Raw genomic sequence first — 23,749 nt, forward strand, 5'->3', positions numbered from 1 at the left:
GCCTCTTCTCGCCTTGGGTAAAGGTTGTCTTTCCTGTGCTGCCTGTCTTGCCAGTTGCTGGCATGTCCTTATTATTTTGTCGTCTCTGGTGTGCTTGCTGGGTTGGCCTTGAAATCCTTCACCCGCTGCTCAGTAGCTATCATTAAAGTTAACCTTTACTCAACATCTGCCGCTGAGTCTTTATCCCCATATTATTATATACACATCCTTCTACAAAAACCTATCCCCCAAAGTTAGAAAATAGATATGTCCTCAGGCTCAGGCTCATGTTTTGCTTTATACTTATTTGCAAGAATAACCTTTGAGCCTTGCTAGTTTTGGCTGACAGGGAAATCAGAGTGTAGATAAGAGGTTTGAGTAGAGAAATTTGTTTTCCCCCACAGTCATAAGAGACAGGGTTGGAGTTGACTGTGGTTTCACATTGGTGTGATGTTTTTCTTTACTAGTCGGTAGCATTTCCACATGACATTCAAGTGTCCTGGCCAGTTCTAACAATCCATGTGAGCTACTGTCTCTCTCCAAGACTCAAGGGCACAGAATTTTAGATGAAAATCCTTTTTTAATCTGTATTCTGATTTCAGGGTTTGCATCACAAAATTACATTTTGATGCGTTGCAGGCAAAAGCACACGCAAAAAAGAATCTATAGATTCATATTTCTATTTTTCAACCTATCAAAGTATGAATGGTACATGTATTATTTTATATTTATTTGCTTAGAAGTGAAATGATCACTAGAAACATGCGCAGCCTCATCAAGGTCGTCATCATTTCCAATATCCAATGTGTTAAATATCTCTTGTACTTAAGAAAGCAAAATTCTTTTAAATACAGTATTGGTGAAATTTAAATTGGACACATTTGATTCACTGCATGCATCTCCCCTGCTTTTAAGGGACTGAGCTATGTTGTTGTATAGGCTAACGGGGAAATCCTGGAGTTATATTCCTAGTAGAACTGTATTTTAACTCAGAATTAAAGTGATACATGGAATGCACCAGATAAATGGTCAGTGACTTACTCCAAAGGCCTTCAGCTAAGCACACAGTACGAAACCTTACAGAAATTAGTTAATTCTATTCATAGCTCCTGAGCTAATTTGTAATTCATCCTAAATTATTCACAAACCTGCTGTGAATATTCTTCAACAATGATTGTCAGCAAAATGTTGTATCTTTTTAAATGCTATTATTATTTCATTTGCAGCAATCGCTCTTTGAGTTTTTTTACTTATTCTTTCATGGGATGTGGGCATCGCTGGCTGGGCCAGCATTTATTGCCCATCCCTAATGCCCTTGAGAAGGTGGTGATGAGCCACCTTCTTAAACCGCCACAATACATGTGTTGTAGGACCCCCACAGTGCTGTTAGGAAGAGAGTTCCTGGATTTTGACCCAGCAACAGTGAAAGAACGGCAATATATTTCCAAGTCTGGATGGTGTGTGACTTGGAGGGGAACTTGCAAGTTCTATAATATGCTGACAGCAAAGTGTTGATGCAAATGGAAAACTCCCAATTCCCTACATAATGACATGATGAATACATTATATTCAAGCTAGAGAATCTGTTGCAAATGATGTGCAATCTGCCTTCCCAACTGCAGAATGATTTGATAACATTGCATCAAAGAATTTAAATTGGCTGGACACAGATGCTCAATCTGATGACTACATTGTATTCCATGCAGTTTAGCAAGTTGCCAATCAAACTTCCTTGCACCCAAGGTCGGTAGCTTGGTAGGATATTGGAGGGCCTCTTTGAGGCGTAGGTTCCCTGAAGTAGAATGGGGGACGTCTATAAGTTAGCACTGACTTCAGCTGTTTATTCATTTTTTTAATATAAGTTGTGGTGAAGCAACATCGCTTGTTGCTGACCTTGAAGAAAGCTGCCTACAAAGATGTGGTGATTTCTCTGGTATGCTTCTCCCTTTTCCTGAAGACATTATAAACCTGGCACCAAGTCCAGAGGGCGTATGCAAGCAGGTAAGCGGCCAATCACATTGAAATATTTGCCCACAACCAAACAGGAAGTTAAAAGCACAAATATCCTTAAGTTTTAAGTTAGGTTTTTAGATAGAAAATTAAATAATTATGATTGGATTAAGATATAAGCTAAAAGAAAGATTAAAAAAACTTGGATTTTTTTATCACAATGGAGAAATTTGACATTCCACAAATAGAAAATTAGTTTCCCACTGCCAGTGAAGTTGCTTAGCAGTAAGTAAGAAGTTAGTACACCATTAAAAATTTTCCAGGGTATCATGGAAAATCTGCTTCAGGGACTGCCCCATGTCATTGTTTATCTGGATGATGTCTTAGTCACTGGACGAACTGATGAAGAACACTTAGCTAATTTGGAGGAGGTGCTGAAACGCTTTTCACAAGAGATAGTTTACTTGGGCCATAAGGTCAATGTGCAAGGCCAGCATCCTGTGGAAGAAAAGGTCAAGGCTATTCGCGAGGCACCTGCACCAAGAAACGCTACAGAACTGAGGCCCTCTTAGGCATGATAAACTATTCTAGGTGATTTCTACCAAATCTATCAACCGTACTGGCTCCATGATACACATTGCTTCAGAGAAACCATAAGTAAATTTGGCAACCTCCGCACCAGGATAAGTTTCTGAATAAAAAGCAAGTGGTTCAACTGTCCACTTTGACCCAAAGAAAAAATTGATTTTAACTTGCAACACATCCCCTTATGGAGTAGAGGCTGTACTTTCACATCGGATGGCAGATGGCTCCGAACAACCTATTGGTTAGACATCTCGCACTTTCAGTGCTGTAGAGCGATGATATTGTCAATTTGAGAAGGGGGACCTGTCTGTTGTGTTTGGTGTTTGGAAATTCCATCAATACCTCCATGGAAATTTGCATTGCTTTCATTATTGAGTTCGTGGAATAGGAAGATGAGGCATATTGATTGGCTACAAAGGCGGTGACTATAAATTAACTGTAAACAGAGTGGCCAACTTGTTGGACATCCTATACCGAAGATGGACGAATTACATTTGAAATTGACCACATATCAATGCCTCATTGGCCTGTGCTATTTTCCATCTGACGTCATCCCATGGCATTTAACACGCGGCAAGTGGGCCCCACCCCCCGCTCGCCGACCAAAAGATCCTGCTGTTGATGTTAGTGCTCGTTCTTAGCTCCAGTAAACTATTAGTATTTGTTCAGTTAATCAGTCTCTCTGCCTATATTGTGCAAGCCAATGTGTTAATATTCAGCTAGCATTCACTGTAAAAGGCAAACCTGATAACCAAAAAGATAAAACCTTATAATTTATTTTTGTGTGCCTAATCCTTTGTCTTGCTATTCAAAACTGCTTACCCTTCCTGAACAATGAATTATTAAAAGGATAAAGGGTGTTTATGTAGGAGGTAATAATAAGGTTTTGCTTTAGCATTTTAAAAGTTGGAAAACAAATAGCATGTCTAACTTGTAACAGAATGTATTATCAAATTCTTCAGGGAAATTTGCATTGCTTTCATTATTGAGTTAGTGGAATAGGAAGATGAGGCATATTGATTGGCTAGAAAGGCAGATAACAAACAGTACAGTGGTGAAGAGTTGATCATTGTTCCACTGTGCTACTTCAGTGACGGAGTAGGAGGCATATGTCGATTGCCAGTTCAAACATGGAAGCAGCAAGACAGCCTGCTGAGAGTAACGAGAGAAATATGTCATACCTAGTTTCTAAGTGGTAGTTGAATCACCAGTAAAAATCCGTTTATTTCACTGCTTATTTGCAAGGGAAACATAGTAAATTATAGACAGAAGAAAACACACATTATGTAAGCCTGGAACAAAAAACAGAATGTTATGGAAGAAAGCAGCAGGTTAATTAACAAACAACGAAATGTGACAGATGGACCAAAATATTTATTAGAATGCGCTAAAGCAAAAATATGTACAATGCATGGATGTGTCACAAGTAAAAGTAACTGATTTTAACTCAGAGTATTAATAGAATGTCTGGAACTGCTTTCCTTCTATAACAAGTGCCATAAATCTGGCTTATTCAGTTCCTTTACAAGGCTGTAGCATGTTTATAGCCAGTCATGTGGAATGAAAGTAACAGCTTGCTGTTATCCATAGCTGGAGGCAAATTTACTAATATACTTAAATGATACTATTCAGCATGGAGTCATGCCCTTAAGTGTTTATACCAACTGCATGGCTCAACCGGGAAAGAAATCTCATTTTTAAAATAATCAATAAGGATTTTGTGATTATTGCTGTGATAATGTGCACCTTATTATGAACCCCCAGGGCTTAGATTTAGGATTTGGGATAAAGACCCTGAGCAGCTTGAGAGAATGCATCACCTGTCAAGATGGGAAATTATAAATAACGGAAAGACTATGATCCAGGTATAAAAATATTACCCAACAACAGCTAGTCAAATATCTTTCCACAAAGTTCTTAGAGAGTCTGAACTGAAAAGGATAAAATAACTGCTGGGACATTTGCCATACACATTCTTGATTCACCTTGAATCAGCTACCAACTGCACAGTCAAGAAGTGAAAGCTTTCCTGTTGGGATTACTCACAAATGTTATAAATACCTAGTTCATGGCTCATAGTAATATTTTAGAGGTATTTTTTAGATCTGGGAAGATTTACGTTTAACTGTGGAAAATGAGATAAATGTCATTAAAGCAGCTTGAAGACTATTACACTTTAAAGGTTGGGGCCATTTTGGCTTAAGGAGTTAACAGTTGGAAAGGTAAGATTATAAAACAGCAGGTGGCCTTACTTAGCTGTGGAATTGGAGGTGAGGTGTCTATGCTGCTTGCAAAGAAACTAATCCCGGAGAGTTGTTTTGGGAGTTAGAGCTACAATTAGTTTAAAAAGCAATCAGTAAGCCCGAGAAAGCTATGTCATCATGAGAGAGGTGGAGCTTAAGAAAAAGTTCTGGGGTTTCAATTTATCATGTTTGCTGGGGGAGTGAGTGTTCTGCAGCAGCAGAAAAGTCCTGACTGAAAAGGTGCTGCTGTTAGCAGGCTCCAGGCAGCAAAAGTGTTGCTGTCAACTGGCTCTGTGTAATTGGGGCTCAGGAAAAGTCCCAGGGATCTCAAAAGGTGGCAGAAGGTCACTGGCTCCATGCTGGAAAGAGTTAGGGCTGAGAAGAAGCCTTGGAAGGAGCAGTATACAGACTGGTATAGCTGGAGAGATTGGAGCTTGGTGAAATCCAGGGTCAGTGCCAGCCCAGCAAAGCTGGCCAGTTATTAAAGAGCTTAAATCATGCCAGTAAGTAGAGGCTGAAATGCAGACTCGGAAATCCAGGGGAACAGAGCCTTGGGAGAGGAGATTGAAATGCTGGGAGGTGTGCGGTCTTGAGGCAGTCCAAGTTGGAGTGGCTTTGAGGGAATTCAGAGGCTTAATCTTCGAAAGTGAAAAGTTTGGAAGTCTCTTTCTGAGCGAGACAGAATTTCAATAAGATTGGTTGACCAAGGTGGGTAGCTAAGAAATCCCGAGATCTGTCTTGGTTGCATTTGCTATTTATTGTACAGTGTGATGTGATCAGCCACGGTTTGCCTGTTAATTTACATGTACCTCAAACTAGCCTTGCATGTTCGTATATAAGCTAGATATTGTAAACAGTTCTATCTTTTTGATCTTGAATAGTGAAGTTTATTTTTGTTTGTTCAAAACCCATGAAATCATGTGGTTTTATTTTCTTGGCAAGTGTCTTGAAGCTCAAACTTTGTCTACATTATTGGTCCCTAACCAGATCTTACCAAAAACCTGGGGGTCTTGTCTAGGATCATAAAAAGTACATGGTGCATCAACAATAATAGTTTGCATTTAAAATTTGTCTTTAACGTAAAAAAATCCTAAGCCACTTCACAAGGAGTTGTTACTAATAAAGTGGATACTAAGCCACACAAGGGGATATTAGGAGGGCTGAACAAAAGCTTGCTCAAGTGATAGATTTTCAAATAGGTCTTAAAAGAGGAGAACAAGGTAGAGAGATAGATGGGTTTACACAGGAAATTTCAGAGTATGGGCACGAGGTGGTGAAAGGCACATCTGCCAAAATGTTGAGATGAAAGTTGGAAGTGACCACATCTTCTATGATAAACTGTTCCGAGCAAAGGGAAGAGTAGCATATCAACTCATTCCCTCTCGCCCTTTTGAGAAAGTTTGCTGGCCTTTCGCTCAGGGATACCCTTGCTCCCCCAATCACAGCCATCCTCAGTTAACAGACCAGGAATGGGAGTCAAGGGTGATTTTTCCCTTTGCCTCTAAAGAGATTAAAAACAATCAAATCAGTCCACTGCTGACCCAGCTAACACTGCAGACCAGTGATGTTGTACATTGTCAGTCATTACGGTGGTATACAGCCTTTTTGCATGCATAACGTAATAATTTCTAGCAATGTTATTACAGTGTAACTAAACAATAATACAGCTTGGTTAAGCTCTATGGATCCCTGCCGGATGATTGGCTGTCATTTTTACATGGAAAAAGCCTTTGGAATAAATCACAAATTCCAAATTCCTTAAAAATCACAATGGTGGGACAAAGAAGATTAACATTCTAAGAAAAAAAAATGTGGTCCTCATGTCAGATGGAAAGGGTCATAAATAGAAATGCAAAAAAAAAAATTGCTTGGGAAATAATAGAGAATAAAAAGGTTACTCAAAATGAGTATAATGACATCTTAACCAGAACAAAGTATGAATGCATTTAGTGAAAGTTTCAATGCTCTTTATGTGGGAAAAGGAAACCTCAAGCTAATTAATGACTTGGCTTTTGATTTCTGTTTTAATCAGCACTTTCGCCTAATTGCGAAAATAAAATCTTCCAGGTCATTCACTTTGGACTGAACACATTTTTATAGTTATAGCAATAATGCTTTGCTAAGCATTTAATTATTATTATATAAAAAGCAGTTAAAACGAGTGTTTTTTCTTGTATTGTCATTCAAAATACAGTTTTTTTTCTGAAGAATATAGGGGGAGATGGCCTGATGCACTTTGTGTAACAAACCATTAACATGATCTAATTGTAAAAGAGTGGGTTTATGAGGTCATTATATTTAATCAACAGGAAGAGGAAATCTTAAGCAAGAGGAAATCTTCATTCACAGTTATACTTCATATACTTAAGTTACTTGATAGAATATCTATATTATTTTTATTCAATCATGTATAAAAGCATTTCCTGTCCACTTCCTATTGTCATAGGTTTTGGCCATAGCTATCATGCTAACAATTGAAATTGAAAATGGCAAGTAACCAGTTGTAATGTAAATTCCCTTTGTAAACACAATGTAGGTGCAAGCATTAGCCAGTAAGTTGCGCTGTAGGTCGACTGTATCGTTTACCACCGTACCCTCTGCCACAACATGAGCAACGCCATAGGGAATTATTATAAAATTTGCTGTTGACACCAAGGTATGTAAATATAAATGCCAAGTAGCATAACTACAAAGTTATAACGTATAAATATCCATTGTGTTGTTGTGTTAATGAAAATGGCATTCGTTCACTGGAAGTATCCAGTAAATTAATTATCAGCAAGTTAACCTACGGATGCATGACATGGAAGTTTATTTATTTTTAACCAAGGATAAATTATTTTTGTGATATCATTATGTGCAGTGTTGGGTATCCAATATTAAAGAGGATATTGATCCATGGGGGCATACAAAGAAGAACTATATGGATATCTCTGGCACATAGGTTCCAAATATTGTAATGATCAGCTAAGAAGTGTTAGAATGGCTCACCTCTCTTTCCACCTCTTGTTGACCGCAACAGGTATTTTAAAGATAATTTGCTCATCAGTTCAGCGAGTGTTTAACTGTTTAAGCACTGTGACTGTAACAGGCACACACAGTCAGGTTTTGTTGTCAGTTTTAAAAGAAAAGCAAGTCGCATTTATTGTACACACATACATGTAAGAAGTAAGCTACAAAGAGGGAGGGTAGCTAAATAGTTTAAGATTCCCAAAAGAATGTCAATCATATGCACTTCCAGTAGATTGATGACTTAGATGGTTTCAGGCTGGGTTTGGTGATCTTTCAAGATTCTGTGTTGAGATGATTTGAAGTATTGATGGATGATCTCTGTCTCTTCTTCTGGAGTCAGCAGCTGCTTCGTTTATTTTAAAGATGCTGCCTGTGGTATTTTACTTGCAGGCAGGACACACTTGCAAAATGGCTGGAGAGGGAGGAAAAAAAGCATTGTCTTCTTGCTGTTACATGCTCATTGTCTGTCTGCACTCCAACCCTGGAAATCAGTGTCTCTTTATACAAAGTGCTCATTTTCAGTCACATGACCTTCCTTCACAAATGAGCCAGTTCCCAAACATGGTCATAACAATTTTATTTCAGGTCCATTGTTTAATAGGATTAGGTTAAGATGGTTAGAGGAGCCCTCCCTTCTCAGCTGGGGTCCATTTTACAAATTGATTGAGTGTAACAGCTTTAAATCCTCATCCACCTGAATAATTAGATTATGTCTGAATGCCCTTGACTAGTTCAGGAGATGGCAATTTACACTAATTTAAGCTTATTACCCTTGGTGGGCTATCCTTTGTTCTGATAGCTTAGTAAATTGTCAGGTGTCGTTATGTACACATTCAGCCATTTTAAGACTCACTTGAGCCTTTTTAAAACATATTCTGTGGCTTCAGCTCATTCAATAAACAGTAATTTTTGGGATAAGGAAATATCTTCCTTTTGCTCTAAAAACCTCTCCTTGATTAATTTAAGAGGACCTCTCACCCCCGTGTTCATAAACTAATTCAAAGTGACTAAAACCGGTCAATTCATTTGGTAGAAAATAGGAGGAATCACAGCCCTATATCCCACTCATGGGGCTACTCATAGGTGTAAGCCCTGATCATTGCATTTACAGTCTGGTGATACCACTCCAAAGCCTCCAGTGGCTGTGGGTGACTAGCTGTGTTATGCCAAGGTTACTCATGGGGCAGAATTTTCACCTTGACGGGCGTGTGCGCCCGACCCGCTTGAGCATGAAGTGATGCGTGATGGCACTGGGCGAGCATCCTGACGTCAAGGCGCAGTCACGTGATAGCTCATTCGGCGGGCGCACGTGGGAATAGGCAGCACGCCTGCCGACAATTAGAAGGCCTATTAAGGCCATTAAAGTATCAATTAACTTACATTTTTCGCTGCCCGTCCAACCTTATGGCTGCCAGGCAGGCGAAAAGGCCAAGCTGTCTTTGCACTTTTTAGGAAGCCTTGATCCACCGGCGGGATGAGGTTTCCAACAGCAAATAAAAATAACATTTTAAATATTATACCTCATTCTTGACATGTCCCTGCTCATGTGATGGAGTCACATGAGGGGACATGTTTTTTAACATTTAAAAATTCTTCATTTTTGTTTTTCAGAGCTCTTCATCTCCCTGAGGCTGCTCTGTGTCTCAGGGAGCTTTTCCAGCGCGCACCTGTGCGCATATGCAAAGTTCCCTACTTGCCCTCCTCACACAGGTAGTGCTTAGCATTTCACGGACATTTAATTGGTGCGAAATCGCAGTCCGGTCCTGATCACGGCCGGTGGGTGGCTTCCCAACAGCAATCCTCCACCAACCCCACCACCCCCCCCCCACCCCACCCCCACTCCCACCCCCACACCTCCACCCCCACACCCAACAAGGGCAAAATTCTGCTCATGATCTTTTGAAAAATACGGTACAAAAAATTTGTGCCCTGATCCGATTGGATCTTGGTAGGCAGTCTGTATCAGGTAGAGAATTAAGTTAGCCCCTCCTACCACTATTTTGGCTGAAGCTGTTCTCAGGGAAATGACCTCTGGAAATCAGGTAAGCCACATCCGCCATTGTGAGAAGATATTGTTACCCACCCCTTTTGTTTTTGGTCAAGTTCCTAAAAATCCACCAACACTTTGTTGAATGGTTCCCCAGAAGCTGGTAAGGGGATAAATGGAGCAGGTTTTATTGCAGGTTAGAGATTCCCCACATCCTGACACGTGTGACAAGGTTTGCAGATATCCACCATATCCTGGTGGAGGCGTAGCCAGCAGACAAGGCAGGGGTTCTAACCACAGTAGTAAACACCCATAAACATACCAGTGTAAATGCAATAAAATGCAATAGAATTCCTGAAGGTTACCAGGACTTTTGCATAAAGGGAGAGTGACCTCATACCACTCAAATGAGGCAGGTAAGCCCATGGTCCTACTTAAGGATTCAGGAGCCACACAACATCTTCTGTGGGGAAAAGGCATGACCTAACAGCCGAGAGCACACTGTGCGGCAGGTTGGACAGAATAGTGCTGGAACAGAGACCTGGTTTAAGAGGGAACTGCCTAGCAACAGCATTTTGATTGGCTCCTGACCAAGTAGCCAGGCTCTTTGTGAGATTAGCGCGGTAGATCAGCTCCTGGCCTGAAAAGAGGAACGACCTGAAACCTCTCTCTCCTATGTCTTGTAAGACTCCAGTAATCCTGCCATATTAGCTAACTGGCTATTCCTCACATTGCTGTATCCTGCTTTCTTTGAGAGATCCCTGTCAGGGGGAAAAGGAGAAAAATCACCAGTAGAGACATTAAAAGCGAATTTCAACCAGATAACCACAGACTGCAAATGTTGGGAAACCACCTTGTGTCAGCCTGCAAGAAATTTGGAAGAAAGCAATCAAAGTCAACCCATCTAACCCTGAACCCTGGATTGGTGCTATTGAGTTGTTTTATCTCACCCTTAAAATCCATGTTTTGTGTGTGTGTTTGTGTATATATGTAGGAGTTCAACAAGGGGTCGAATTTAAGTTATAGAGTTAAAAGTTAGCAGTTCATATTTCTTTATTTGCCACTGGTTACAGACAATCTCTTCAATAAACAGTTATTTACTTATTAAGTTTACAAACCTGGTGCTCTTATCCTTTTAACCTAAATTAAACAATTAGGTAGAATTGGGGCAATTTGGTGATCTGATTAAATTTCTCACATTTGGCACAGCTCGGGGAAGTAGTGGTGCTTGATACTACAGCACTATTCCCAGTGAGCTGTGACAATTGATTGAAAGCAATTCGCTTAACTCTTTTTAACTCAATGAAAGTTTAGTCGGGAAGGTCAGTATTTTTGGTATTATACCTTTGGTACCAGCTCGTATGCGCTCAAGATGGCATTTTTGCTCATCTGACAGCCTGAAGATCACTCTTCAGACAATACAGAATGAACTTCATGGGCTTTTCAGTAGAAGGGTCCTCTGGCCACTTGAACCTCATTGCAAGCTTCACAAATGGCACACACAATACTTCAGCATCCTCCTAATTAAACTTTGATACCAATTGTGAGGACTTTAAGAGATTAACACTTAGTCCTTAGCTAGTGTCATTTACATCACCAGTTGTGTCTCCACTGCACACATCCAACCATTACTTATTCAAGTTCACTTACCTAAGTTTCCAATCCATTAGTGCCTATAACTCCCTTTTCAATTTTCACCACTGGAAGTCTCTATCTCTCTCTCTTTCCTGGAATTCTCCCTCGTCCTTTCCTTCTTGTCTTTCTCTTTCTTTTTCCTGGAATTATCTTTCCTCTTTTTCCTTTTTCTCCTGCCTTGCCCTTTTTCTTGAAATGCTATCTCTCATCTCCGCTGCTCCAGCTGTATCCTCGCCTGCCTGTTTCAGATTCCGTGCCTGCCTCCTTTTCTTCAGGTTCAAATAAAAATTAGGCGGCCAAAAGTTTGAGGATTTAGGATTTCCTGGCTTTTGGGCGAACACTCACTTCTACATGTTTAGCTACGCTCTGTGACTCTTCAATGGGTAAGGCTTTTAAGTTGCCCCAAGTTATTTCACTTTGGTCTTTGAAGGTACTAGCCTCAAACGTGGACAAGTTAAGTATTCTAATACTGTAAACCACAAGAAAATCTCTATGAAAGTTTTAACTAATTCCAGGCATCAATTTGATTTCCCACTTCCAATTCTTTGCTGTCTATGAGTTCAATCATGAATGTAACCCCAATTTTTATTAGAGCCAGGTGAGAAGTGTTAGAATGGCCCACTCTCTTTCCACCTCTTGGTTGACCGCAACAGGTGATTTAAAAAATCATTTGCTTACCAATTGAGTATTTAATTGTTTAAGTGCTGTGACTGTAAAAGACACACACAGACAGGTTTCCTTGTAAGTTTTGAAAGAAAAGCAAGTAGTATTTATTGTCACCTGATACATAAAATTATATATTTATATATGAATGTTGGATGGGCAGGTCCACTAATCACTTAAACTGTTTATTTCATGGCCTCATTAGGCCATGACAGGTTGGAGGGCACGCAGCTGACTCGGCTGCGCCCCTGCTGGCCTGAAAATGGAAATGACACGGGATGACCTCGGGAGTTCCACCCGACATCACCCTGCATCATTTGACATGTCGGCGAGCAGGCCCTGCCCTTGCTCGCCAACCAGAAGATCCTGCCCATTGTCTTCCTGCGCTCTAACCCGAGAAATCAGTGTCTCTTTACAGAAAGGCCTCGCTTGCGGTGACAAGGCCTTCCTTCACAAATGAATCAGATGCCAACTGTGATCACAACAAATGTACTACGGGTCCATTGTTTAAAGAAATTAGATTAAGATGGTCAGAGAGGCCCTCTCTTCTCAGCTGATATCCATTGTCCAAAGCGATTGAGTTTAACTGCTTAGCCCTCATCCACCTGAATAATTAGATTATGTCTGATGCCCCGGAGAAGTTCAGCATATCAGAACTCACACTCATTTAAGCTTATTGTCCTTGGTGGCTATGCTCAGACTTTGTTCTGATAGCTTTGAAATTATCAGGTGGAGCTATGTAAGTGGTCAGTCATTTTGAGACTCAGGAGTCTTTTTAAGATGTATTTTGTGGCTTCAGCCCACTCAATAAATAAAGTCATTTCTTGATATAAAACAAGGTTTTGTAGCAGCATGAAAATACACTTAAGGAACTGAATCTGTGTTGCTGGAGTGAAGAGAATTAGGATAAGATATGATGTAGTTTTCTTTCTTTGCTCAGACGCATGAGTGATCAAATGCAAGGAGGTTGTTGAGTAAAGGGGGAGGTGGTGGCATGATGCTTTTGTCACTGGACTAGTAATCCAGAGACCCAGGGTCATACTCTGGGGGCTGGGGTTTGAATTCCATTATGGCAGATGGTGAAATTTGACTGCAATAAAAATTAAAATTCTAATGATGACCATAAAAACATTGCTGTTTGTAAAAACCCAACTGGTTCAATAATGCCCCTTTAGGGAAGGATATATCTGCTGTCATTACCTGGTCCAGTCCACATGTGACTCCAGATTCATAGCAATGTGGTTGACTCTTAAATGGCCTAGCAAGCCACTCAGTTGTATCGAACTGCTAAAAATTCTAAAAGGAATGGAACTGGATGGACCATACAGCACTGACCTAGGCACCAGAAACGACAGCTGCAAACTCAGCCCTGTTGAACCTGCAAAGTCCTCCTTACTAACATCTGGGGGGCTTGTGCCAAAATTGGGATAGCTGTCTCATAGACTAGTCAAACAACAACCTGACATAGTCCTACTCATGGAATCGTACCTTACAGACAATGTCCCAGATACCACCATCCCCATAACTGAGTATGTCTTGTCCCACTGGCATACAGCAGCATACATCTCAGAAGGGAGTTTTCCTGGGAGCCCTCAACATTGACCCTGGACCCCATAAAGTCTCATGGCCTAAGGTCAAACAGGGACAAGGAAAACTCTTCCTGATTACCACATACTGCACCATCCACATTCCGTCCCCTCCCCTTCACCTGATGAATCAGTGCTCCTCCATTTTGAACACCACTTGGATGATGCACTGAGGGTAGCAAGGGCGCAGAATGTACTCTGGATGGGGAACTTCAATGTCCATCACCAAGAGTGGCTCGGTAGCACCATTACTGACCCAGCTGGCCGAGACCTAAAGGGGACATAGCTGCTAGATTGGTTCTGTGGCAGGTGGTGAGGGAACAAACAAGAGGGAAAAACATAATTGACCTCATCCTCACCAGCCATAGATGCATATGTCCTTAACAATTTGGATAGAAGTGACCACCACATAGTTCTTGTGGAGACAAAGTCCCGTCTTCACATTGAGGATACGCTCCACTGTGTTGTGTGTCACCACCACCATGCTAAATGGGATAGATTTCAAACAGATCTAACAACTCAAGACTGGCCAACCATGAGGTGCTATGACAGCAGATCTGTACTCAACCACAATCTGTAACTTCATGGCCTGGCATATTCTCCACTCTACCATTACCAGGAAGCCAGGGGATCAACACTGGTTAGTGAAGAGTGCAGGAGCATATGCCAGGAGCAGCACCAGGCATACCTAAAAATGAGGTGTCAACCTGGTGAAGCTACAACTTGGACTACTTGCATCCCAAACAGCATAAGCAGCAAGGGATAGATAGAGCTAAGTGCTTCCACAACCAACAAATCAGATTTAAGCTCTGTAATCCTGCCACATCCAGCCATGAATGGTGGTGGGCAATTAAGCAAATCACTAGAGGAGGAGGTTCTACAAATATCCCCATCCTCAATGATGGGTGAGCCCAGCTCATCAGTGCAAAAGATAAGGTTGAAGCATTTACAATAATCTTCAGCCAGAAGTGCCAAGTGGATGATCCATCTTGACCTCGTCCAGAGGTCCCCAGCATCACAGATGCCAGTCTCCAGCCAATTTGGTTCACTCCACATGATATAAAGAAATAACTGAAAGCATTGGAGACTGCAAAGGCTATGGGCTGTGACAATATTCCAGCAATAGTGCTGAAGTTTTGTGCTCTAGAACTTGCTGTGCCCCTAGCCAAGCTGCTCCAGTACAGCTACAACACCGGCATCTACCCGGCAATGTGGAAAGTTGCCCAGTTTTGTCCTGTACACCAAAAAAAAAGCAAGAGAAATCCAACTCAGCCAATTACCACCCCATCAATCTGCTCTCAATCATCAGTAAAGTGATGGGAGGGGTCATGAACAGTGCTATAAAGTGGCAATTGCTTAGCAATAGCCTGCTCACTGATGCTCACTTTGGATTCTGCCAAGGGCCTCTCAGCTCCTGGCCTCATGACAGGCTTGGTTCAAGCATGGAAAACAGAGCTGAACTTCCAAGGTGAGGTGAGAGTGACTGCCCTTGACATCAAGGCAGTATTTGACCAAGTGTGGCATCAATGAGCCCTAGTAAAACTGGAGTCAATGGGAATGTGGAGAACATACTGCACTGGTTGGAGTCATACCAATGACAAAGTAAGATGGTTGTGGTTGTTGGACATCAGTTACCTCAGTTCCAGGACATCGCTGCAGGAGTTCCTCAGGGTATTATCCTCGGCCCAACCATCTCGAGCTGCTTCATGAATGACCTTCCTTCCATCATAAGGTCAGAAGTGGGGATGTTTGCTGATGATTGCATAATGTTTAGCACCATTCGTGACTCCTCAAATACTGAAGCAGTCCATGTCCAAATGCTGCAAGACCTGGATAATATCCAGTCTTGGATTGACAAGTAACATTCACGCCACACAAGTGTAAGTCAATGACCATCTCCAACTAGAGAGAATCTAACCATCGCCCCTTGTCATTCAATGGCATTACCATCATTGAATCCCTCATAAGCAGCATATTGGGTGTTACCATTAACCAGAAACTGAACTGGATTAGCCATATAGAAACTGAGCATCAGTGAGCAGGTTATTGCTAAGCAAGTGCCACTACAAGAGCAGGACAGAGGCTAGGAATCCAGGAGTGATTAACTCGCCTCCTGACTCCCTAAAGCCTCCAAAATCTACAAGGCACAAGTCAGGAGTGTGATGGAATGCTCGTCACTTCCCTGGATGAGTGCAGGTCCAACAACACTCAAGAAGCTTGACACCGTCCAGGATAAAGCAGCTCACTTGATTGGCACCACATCCACAAACATTCACTCCCTCCACCACTGACTCTCAGTGGCAGCAAAGTGTACCATCTACAAGATGAACTGCAGAAACTCACCAAGGCTCCTTAGACAGAATCTTCCAAATCCATGATCACTACAATTTAGAAAGACAAGAGCAGCAGACTCACGGGATCACCACCACCTGGAAGTTCCCCTCCATGCCAGAGACTATCCTGACTTGGATCTATATTGCTATTCCTTCACTATCGCTGGGTCAGTATCCTAGAACTCCCTTTCTAACAGCACTGTGGGTGTATCAGATGGACTGCAGAGTTTCAAGAAAGCAGCTCACCACCCCATTTTCAAATGCAGTTAGGGATGGGCAATAAATGTTGGTCTAGCCAGTGACGCCCACATCCCATGACCAAATAAAAAAAGACAGTCAATGCAATACAAGAGGACATGTGTACAGGATCAACAACTATGGAGAGAAACTAGCTTTCAGAAAAAAAAGATTTCCTCATGTAGTGAACATAAAGAATAGATTTCCAGCAAAACAATTTATGCTGTGTTCATTAACTTCCTTCAAAAACATGAATACATCGCTGATCAAGAATTGGATTTTGGTTAAGAAAGTTGGGAATGTATGCAATGTATTAAATTATATCTTTTCAGAACATGGTATCTTATTGCTTACTGGTTCACCTTCGGGATCAAAGAGAAATTTCACGGACCCTTTTTTTTTAAGGTCTTGCCTATGACTGATTTCCTCCCCAACAAATTGATGGATTTTTTTCAGCCTAGGCCATGAAACACATAGCCTGTCATGGGAACAGGGCGCATGATAAGGAATGGTTTATAAAGCCACAGAGGGAATTGTTCTAATGCAGTAAAGCACCTATTTGAGCTCCATACTTAACTCATGCTCCTGTGAATTATGGAAGACTGATGCAAATTAACAGCCATTAGTTCATCCTTGCTTGGCATTGAAAAGTTTTGGATCAATGACCCCTATAAAAGCAAAAAAAAACAATTCTGCACCATTTACAATAAATAGGATAATGTAAGTGTGTTACAAGACTGTGCTACTCTCAGGGGTCAGATGACATTCAAAATGTTCAAGCATTGTTGACTGACCAGCTGTCAGTAAAAATTATTTTAAAGATTTTGAGATGGAAGAATAATTTCTGAATTCTTTCAACTGAATCCTAAGATATGCCACTTGCACCTGATTTAGGTGTAACTCTTTATAATATTCTTAAAAGTTAACATCTGTGGCGAGAATAGACAAGTTAATGCTTCATGCTCTAACAAAGCATTGACATTTGAAATGCTTATTTATCTACTTATCTCTACAAATAGTGACTGATCAGTTGACTGATCCAGCATTTTCTAGTTTTGTCACAATATCCTGGAACTTGCCTGATTACCTTGGGAATCAAAGAGGAATTCCTCAGTAGTTTCATGAATCAATCAGATTTCTTTTCTTTCTGTTTTCCTGGGAATAATCAAACCAGAGGGTAGGGAAACAAATTCTGACTTAATGCCACCTACCAGTTCGGTGATTTTGATGGACTTGATTGTCTTTTCTTACCTTTTCTTCGGATCTTCTATTCTCATGTTAGAAAGAAACAGAATGGGAAGATAATTTCCCCTTGATATTCATAAAACAAAAGAGTCACCCCTAAGCTTAATATGCAACTATTCTTTAAAATATTCCAGCAAGGTTGCCTTCATGACACCATAGAGAATTCTACTCCAAGTTTTGATTATTGTGTAAAGAGGAATTTGAGATTTAAATTTGCTGTTCAGTAGTTTGAAGATTAAATGTGCAAATGGGTTTGAAACGATGGATGAGCACAAGCTAAAGTGTCATAATTTGCGGCTGCAGGGGGAGGTGTGAGTAACTGTACTTGACATCAAGGCAACATTTGACTGAGCCTGGCATCAAGGAGCCCTGGTAAAATTGAAGCCAATGAGAATCAGGGAGAAAATTCTCCGCTGGTTGGAATCATACCCAGCACAAAGGAAGATGGTTGTGGTTGTTTCAGGTCAATCATCTCAGTTCTAGTTCATCACTACAGGAGTTTCTCAGGGTAGTGTCCTAGGTCCAATCATCTTCAGCTTCTTTATCAATGACCTTCCTTCCATCATAAGATCAAAAGTGGGGAGGTTCGCTGATAATTGCACAATGTTCAACACCACTAGCAACTCCTTGGATACTGAAGCAATCTGTGTTCATATGCAGCGAGACTTGGACAACATTCAGGCTTGAGCTGATAAGTGCAAGTAATACTCATGCCACACAAGTGCCAGGCAATGACCATCTCCAACAACAGAGAATGTAGCCATCTCCTCTTGACATTAAATGGCTATTCCATTGCTGAATTCCCTGCTAACAACATCCTGGAGGTTACCAATGACCAGAAACTGAAGTGGACCAGCCATATAAATACTGTAGCTACAAGAGGAGGTCAAGGACTAGGAATTCTGTGATTACTATCTCACCTCCTGACTCACCAAAGCCTGTCCACAATTAACAAGGCACAAGTCAGGAGTGTAATAGAATGCTTTTCACTTGACTGGGTACGTGCAGCTCCAACAACACTTAAGAAGCTCAACATAATCCAGGACACAGCAGCCAAATTGATTGGCACCCCATCCACCAACTTAAACATTGATTCCCTCCACCACTGATGCACAATGGCAGCAGTGTACACAATACATAAGGTGCACCACAGCAACTCACCAAAGTTTCTTTGACAGCACCTTCCAAACCTGCAACCTCAATTAACTAAAAGGACAAGGGGAGATAACGCTTGGAAATACCACCACTTGCAAGTTCCTCTCCAAGCCACAGACCAGCCTTGGAACTTTATTGTTCCTTCACTGTCACCAGAACAAAATCCTGGAATTCCCTTCCTAACAACACCTTGGATGTACCTACACCAGATGGACTGCAGCAGTTCAATTAGGGATAGACAACACATGTTGGCCTCACCAGTGATGCCCACATCCCATGAAAGAATTTTTAAAAATCTAGCTGTGTCTTCCATTAGTTAGACATTCGCTTGCAACCTGAAGAAATGAGACTTGACACTTGTAATAGATAATTCTCAACGCCAGAGGTTGACTGGAAATAGTGAACACTTTTCACATAATTGAAAAGGTACTTAGACTGAAATGGACAAGACTTAAAACTTTCTGTGGCGAGTTTAGCTCATACCTACTGTGAGACAGAGAGTGAGATACCATTTTTTGTAAGGCTAACAGCAAAACAGCACAGATTTGGCAACAACCTTTGGATTTTTGAGTTTAGTTACACATCTGTTCCCCCCCGATAAAGTTGCTCTACCATGTGCACATAAATAAGTGAGCATCATTAGCCTTGTCATTATTTCAACAGCAAATTATGGCTCAATAAGATTTGATTAAATGCTTCCTCTACGGTTTCACAGATCATGAGGTGAGCAACATAGCCTGTCCAAACAAAATTAACCTAGGGGAAGTTAGTGACTGATAGGAAAATAGATTGATGTCTTAAACACACTTAAATGGCTCAAAAACAATAACAATGCAAGGATAGATTATATTTATCCCAGGGAGCAAAAGGAGGCGAGGGAGGAGATTAATTAATGTATATATTTAATGAGTGCAAATCCCCAAAGCCAAGCAATGGCCTCCTCATTTGCTGAGTTTAAAGAGACTAGTCCATCACTTAGTCTGTAGAGGGGACGTTCCTCGGTAACGTGCAGCATTTGTGTCTCTCTACAAGTACGTTAGGGGTTTGTACTGTACCCAGTGAAGGTTGTCTGCACAGGGGCCCTGTCCTGTCCTGAGTCTGTTTAGCAAGGACCACTGTCACTGTGGCAGTTGAAAGCCTGCCATTTGACAAATGGGTATTGTCACAAGGAACTTGTCAGTGACTTCCCATGTTTCCCATTCCTTGATCCAAACAGTATCTGCTGGTCGATCTTGCACAGGAATGGTGCTCCATATGGGGCACTGAGGTGGAAGACAGGCACTAGGTGGGTTGAAGAAGTCATCAATGAGGTGCAGCACAGATGGTTTCAATCAGCTTGTGAGTTTCATCGGTTGGCGGTTGATGTATGACGGAGTGATGTTTGCAAGGACAGGAATGTATGAAATAGGAGAAGAAGTAGGCTATCGGCCCCTCGATCCTGCTCCACCATTCAATAGGATCACGGCTGAACTGTTTGTGTTGTGAGTTCTACGTCACCATCTATCCTCATAACCTTTAGATCCCCTTGCCTAACAAGAATCACTTTACTTCTGCTTTAAAAATATTTGGTGACCCCGCTTCCACTGCCTTCTGAGGCAGAGAGTTCCATAGTCGCACAACCCTCTGACAGAAAAAAAAAATTCTCCTTATCTCTGTCCTATAAGGGTGACCACTAGTTCGGGACTCGCCCACAAGAGGAAACATCCTTTCCATGTCCACCTTCTCAAGACTATTCAGGAACTTATATACTTCAATCAAGTTTTGCTCAACTCTTCTAAACTCCAGTGGAAACAAGCCCAGCCTGTCCGACCTATCCACATAAGATAACCCACTCATTCCAGGTATCAATCTAGTAAATCTCTCTGAATTGCCTCCAATGCATTTCCATTCTTCCTGAAAAAAGGAGACCAAAACTTCACGCAGTATTCAAGATGTGGTTTCACCAATGGCCTGTATAAGTGAAGCATAGCTCCTTCCTTATATGTTCAATTCCTCTCGTAAGAAAGGATAGCATTCCATTAGCCTTCTTGATTACAAGCTGTATCTGCAAACTAACTTCTTGTGACTCATGCATGAGAGTTCCTAGATCCCTCTGCAACTTGGAGTTCTGCAGCCATATTCCATTTAAGTAACACTCTGCTTTTTTATTCTTTCTGCCAAAGTGAACAACTTCACATTTTTCCACATTATACTCCATCTGCCAGATTTTGCCCACTCACTCAGTGTATCAATACGCTTCTGCAAACTCCTTATGTCTCCTTCACAACATACTTTCCTACCTATCTTTGTGTTGTCTTCAAATTTAGCTATCATGCCTTCGCTCCCCTCATCTAAGTCAATGATGTAAATTGTAAAAAGTTGTGCATGTGCGAGAAAGATCCCAGCAAATTCCCTGAGGCATGGAGCTTCCTCAGGGAGATTAAGTTCATGTTGAAATATTTAAATAAAAGAAGGTAAAAATTATTTAGACATATCCCCTCATGTGACAGTGTCACATGAGTTGGGACATGTTTATGAAATGTGAATAAATTATTTATATATTTTATGAAACCTTCAGGAAACCTCATCCCATCCGTGGATGAGGTTTTCTGAAAAATGCAAAGGCCACTTTGGCTCTTCACCTGCCCGTCAACCTTAAGGTTGGATGGGCAGCATTGATAACTAGTTTAATTGGCTTTTTAATAGCCTTGACAGCCCTTGACAGTTCGGGGTTGTGGGGGGGGCGCTCAGCTGCCTCCAGCGCACGCCTGCCAAACAGAAGATCTAAATGATGTGCGGTGACAGCGCATCATTTTAAGCTGCATCATGCGGGTCCTGTCCCCACACACCGACATGAAAATTCTCCCCCTTGTGTTTTTCTAAGGGCCCAGCTATAACCGCTTTAATTATTGACTCTAACACCTTTCCCACGACAGATGTCAAGCTAACTGGCCTATAGTTTCCTGCCTCCCTCCCTTCTTGAATAGAGGGATTATATTTGTGACTTTCCAGTCTGATGGAACCTTTGCAGAATCGAGGGAATTGTGGAACAATAACACCAACACATCTACTACCTCATTAGCAACCTCTTTTAAGACACTAGGTTGAAATCCATCCGGGCCCGGAGACCTGTCAGTCCACAGCTATATCAGTCTGCTGAGCTTGCTTCCCTAGTGATTGTAATTTCACCAAGTTCCTCTCTCCCCTCCACCTCCTGATTTACAGCTATTACTGGATTTTTTAAAAAATGTCCTTTATGCTGAAGACAGAAGCAAAATATTTCTTCATTTCAGAAGCCAGGGAGGGTTGTTGAGCAGAGAGTTCCAATATGATGCACATTGTTGCATTGATCTGAGTGCTGACAAGATGTGTGTGTATGCTGACCTTGCCAGATAGGTGCACAGTACTCTGCTGCAGAGTATGATAGGGCAAGTGCTGAGATCTGGAGTGTTGAGGCAGCAGTGCCCCATGTAGATCCAGCAATTTTATTTAGTGGGTTGTTCCTGGTGTTCATCATTACTGCTGTTTTCTTCAAATGTTCCTGGAAGGACAGAGTCCTATTTAGAGTCTGTTATGGCACAGCCAATGGTAATTGCTGAGCTGTCCAAATTCCAAAGAGAAACTTAAAACAATTGCCACAAATTGTTTTGCAATTTGTATAAATTTTGAGATGTGTGCCTTGAATTCACTAGAAATAATACCACCAAATCTTATAGACTTTTACAAAACTAGATTAAACATTTATTAACAAAATCTCTCATAGTACTAAGTTTTACCAGTAATCTTTGGAAAAAATAAACGCACTGTTTCTAAGCTTCACCTGGACGGGTGACACATTTCACCCCTCCTTTGAAAACAATCTAGTCTGTTCATTTAAAAATGCAAATATTCCCATGACACCTATGCTTACCTACTTAACATTTCAAACCTAGCCCATCTCCTACCACATCAAGGCCTTCAGACCAGTTAGCTTTGATCTAATTAAGTCACACACACACACACACACACACAAAGACACAGTTACCACCAATTAACAATGAATTCCAATAACATTATGAGAATTATTATATCTCCCTGACAAGCCACTCTCAAGTTTGTTGGATTGGGATCATGCTTTAGTCTCTGGCCATCCATGTAGATATGTAATTCTTTTTTGGTACTAGCATTGCAGAGGTGGAATACACTGGATATGATTTTAGGGGATTTCACATGAGACGCCATGTGCTGTAGTTGTCCATCAACTTTATAACGTCTTTGTTAAGGAACTGGTCCAGAGTGAAGAAAGATGGAGACTGGTGGCTTGGTAGATGAGCTTTCAGGATGTGGTTGTTGGCTGGTCATTTGTAAATATGTTGAACAGGATTAGGGCTAGCACTGAGCACTGTGGTAGTCCGTTGGTCTGTCTTCTCCATGCACTTCCCCTTGCCCAAGGTGGACTCTAAATCATCTGTTGTGAAGGAATGTTTCAGCAACCATCCTCAAATAGGTTGGAAGCATTCTGGACTGCTTTAGGAGTAGGCCAGTGTGGCACATTGTATCATAGGCATCCCTGAGGTCTGGTATTCAGCTCCTTTTGGAAGCCGTTTTCAATGTAGGTGGTGAGTGCCAGAAATTAATCACATGTGCTGCATCCCTAATGGAAAGCAGCACAGCCGACATTAAAGATTATCTCTACTTCCGGAGGTACGCGTGCAAAACACTCAAAGACGTTAAAGCACACAGAAAGTAGTGAAATCAGTTGATAGCTGGTCGCCAATCTGAGATCTTTTCCAGATTTAGGAATGGCAATGATTTTTGCCATACGCCACACCTTGGGGAGTAATTTTGAGGTGATGATTCTCGTATAGAACTGAGTCAGCGAGGCACTAGCATGGAGGCCAGGATCAACATTCACATCACGCACCACTCCACCCCACCTCCCCCACCACCATCACCCACTCCTCTTCCCATCAGTACCCAGGCGCTCTTATGAAAGCTAATGATCCTCCCAGCAGACTGAATTCCAATAGAAAATTAAAGGACTCTGAAAGAGCCCCCTTGCAGAATCCCAGTCTCTACATTGAGCAGCCCTCTGGTTTTATGGCAAAAGAGCATGCTCTCTGGGTGGGATTTCCAATCCCGCCGCCAAAATTCCCATCCAAATTCAACAGACATTTGGCT

This window comes from Carcharodon carcharias, chromosome 11 (genome assembly GCF_017639515.1).
Source record: "Carcharodon carcharias isolate sCarCar2 chromosome 11, sCarCar2.pri, whole genome shotgun sequence".
In the NCBI taxonomy this organism is placed as follows: Eukaryota; Metazoa; Chordata; class Chondrichthyes; order Lamniformes; family Lamnidae; genus Carcharodon; species Carcharodon carcharias.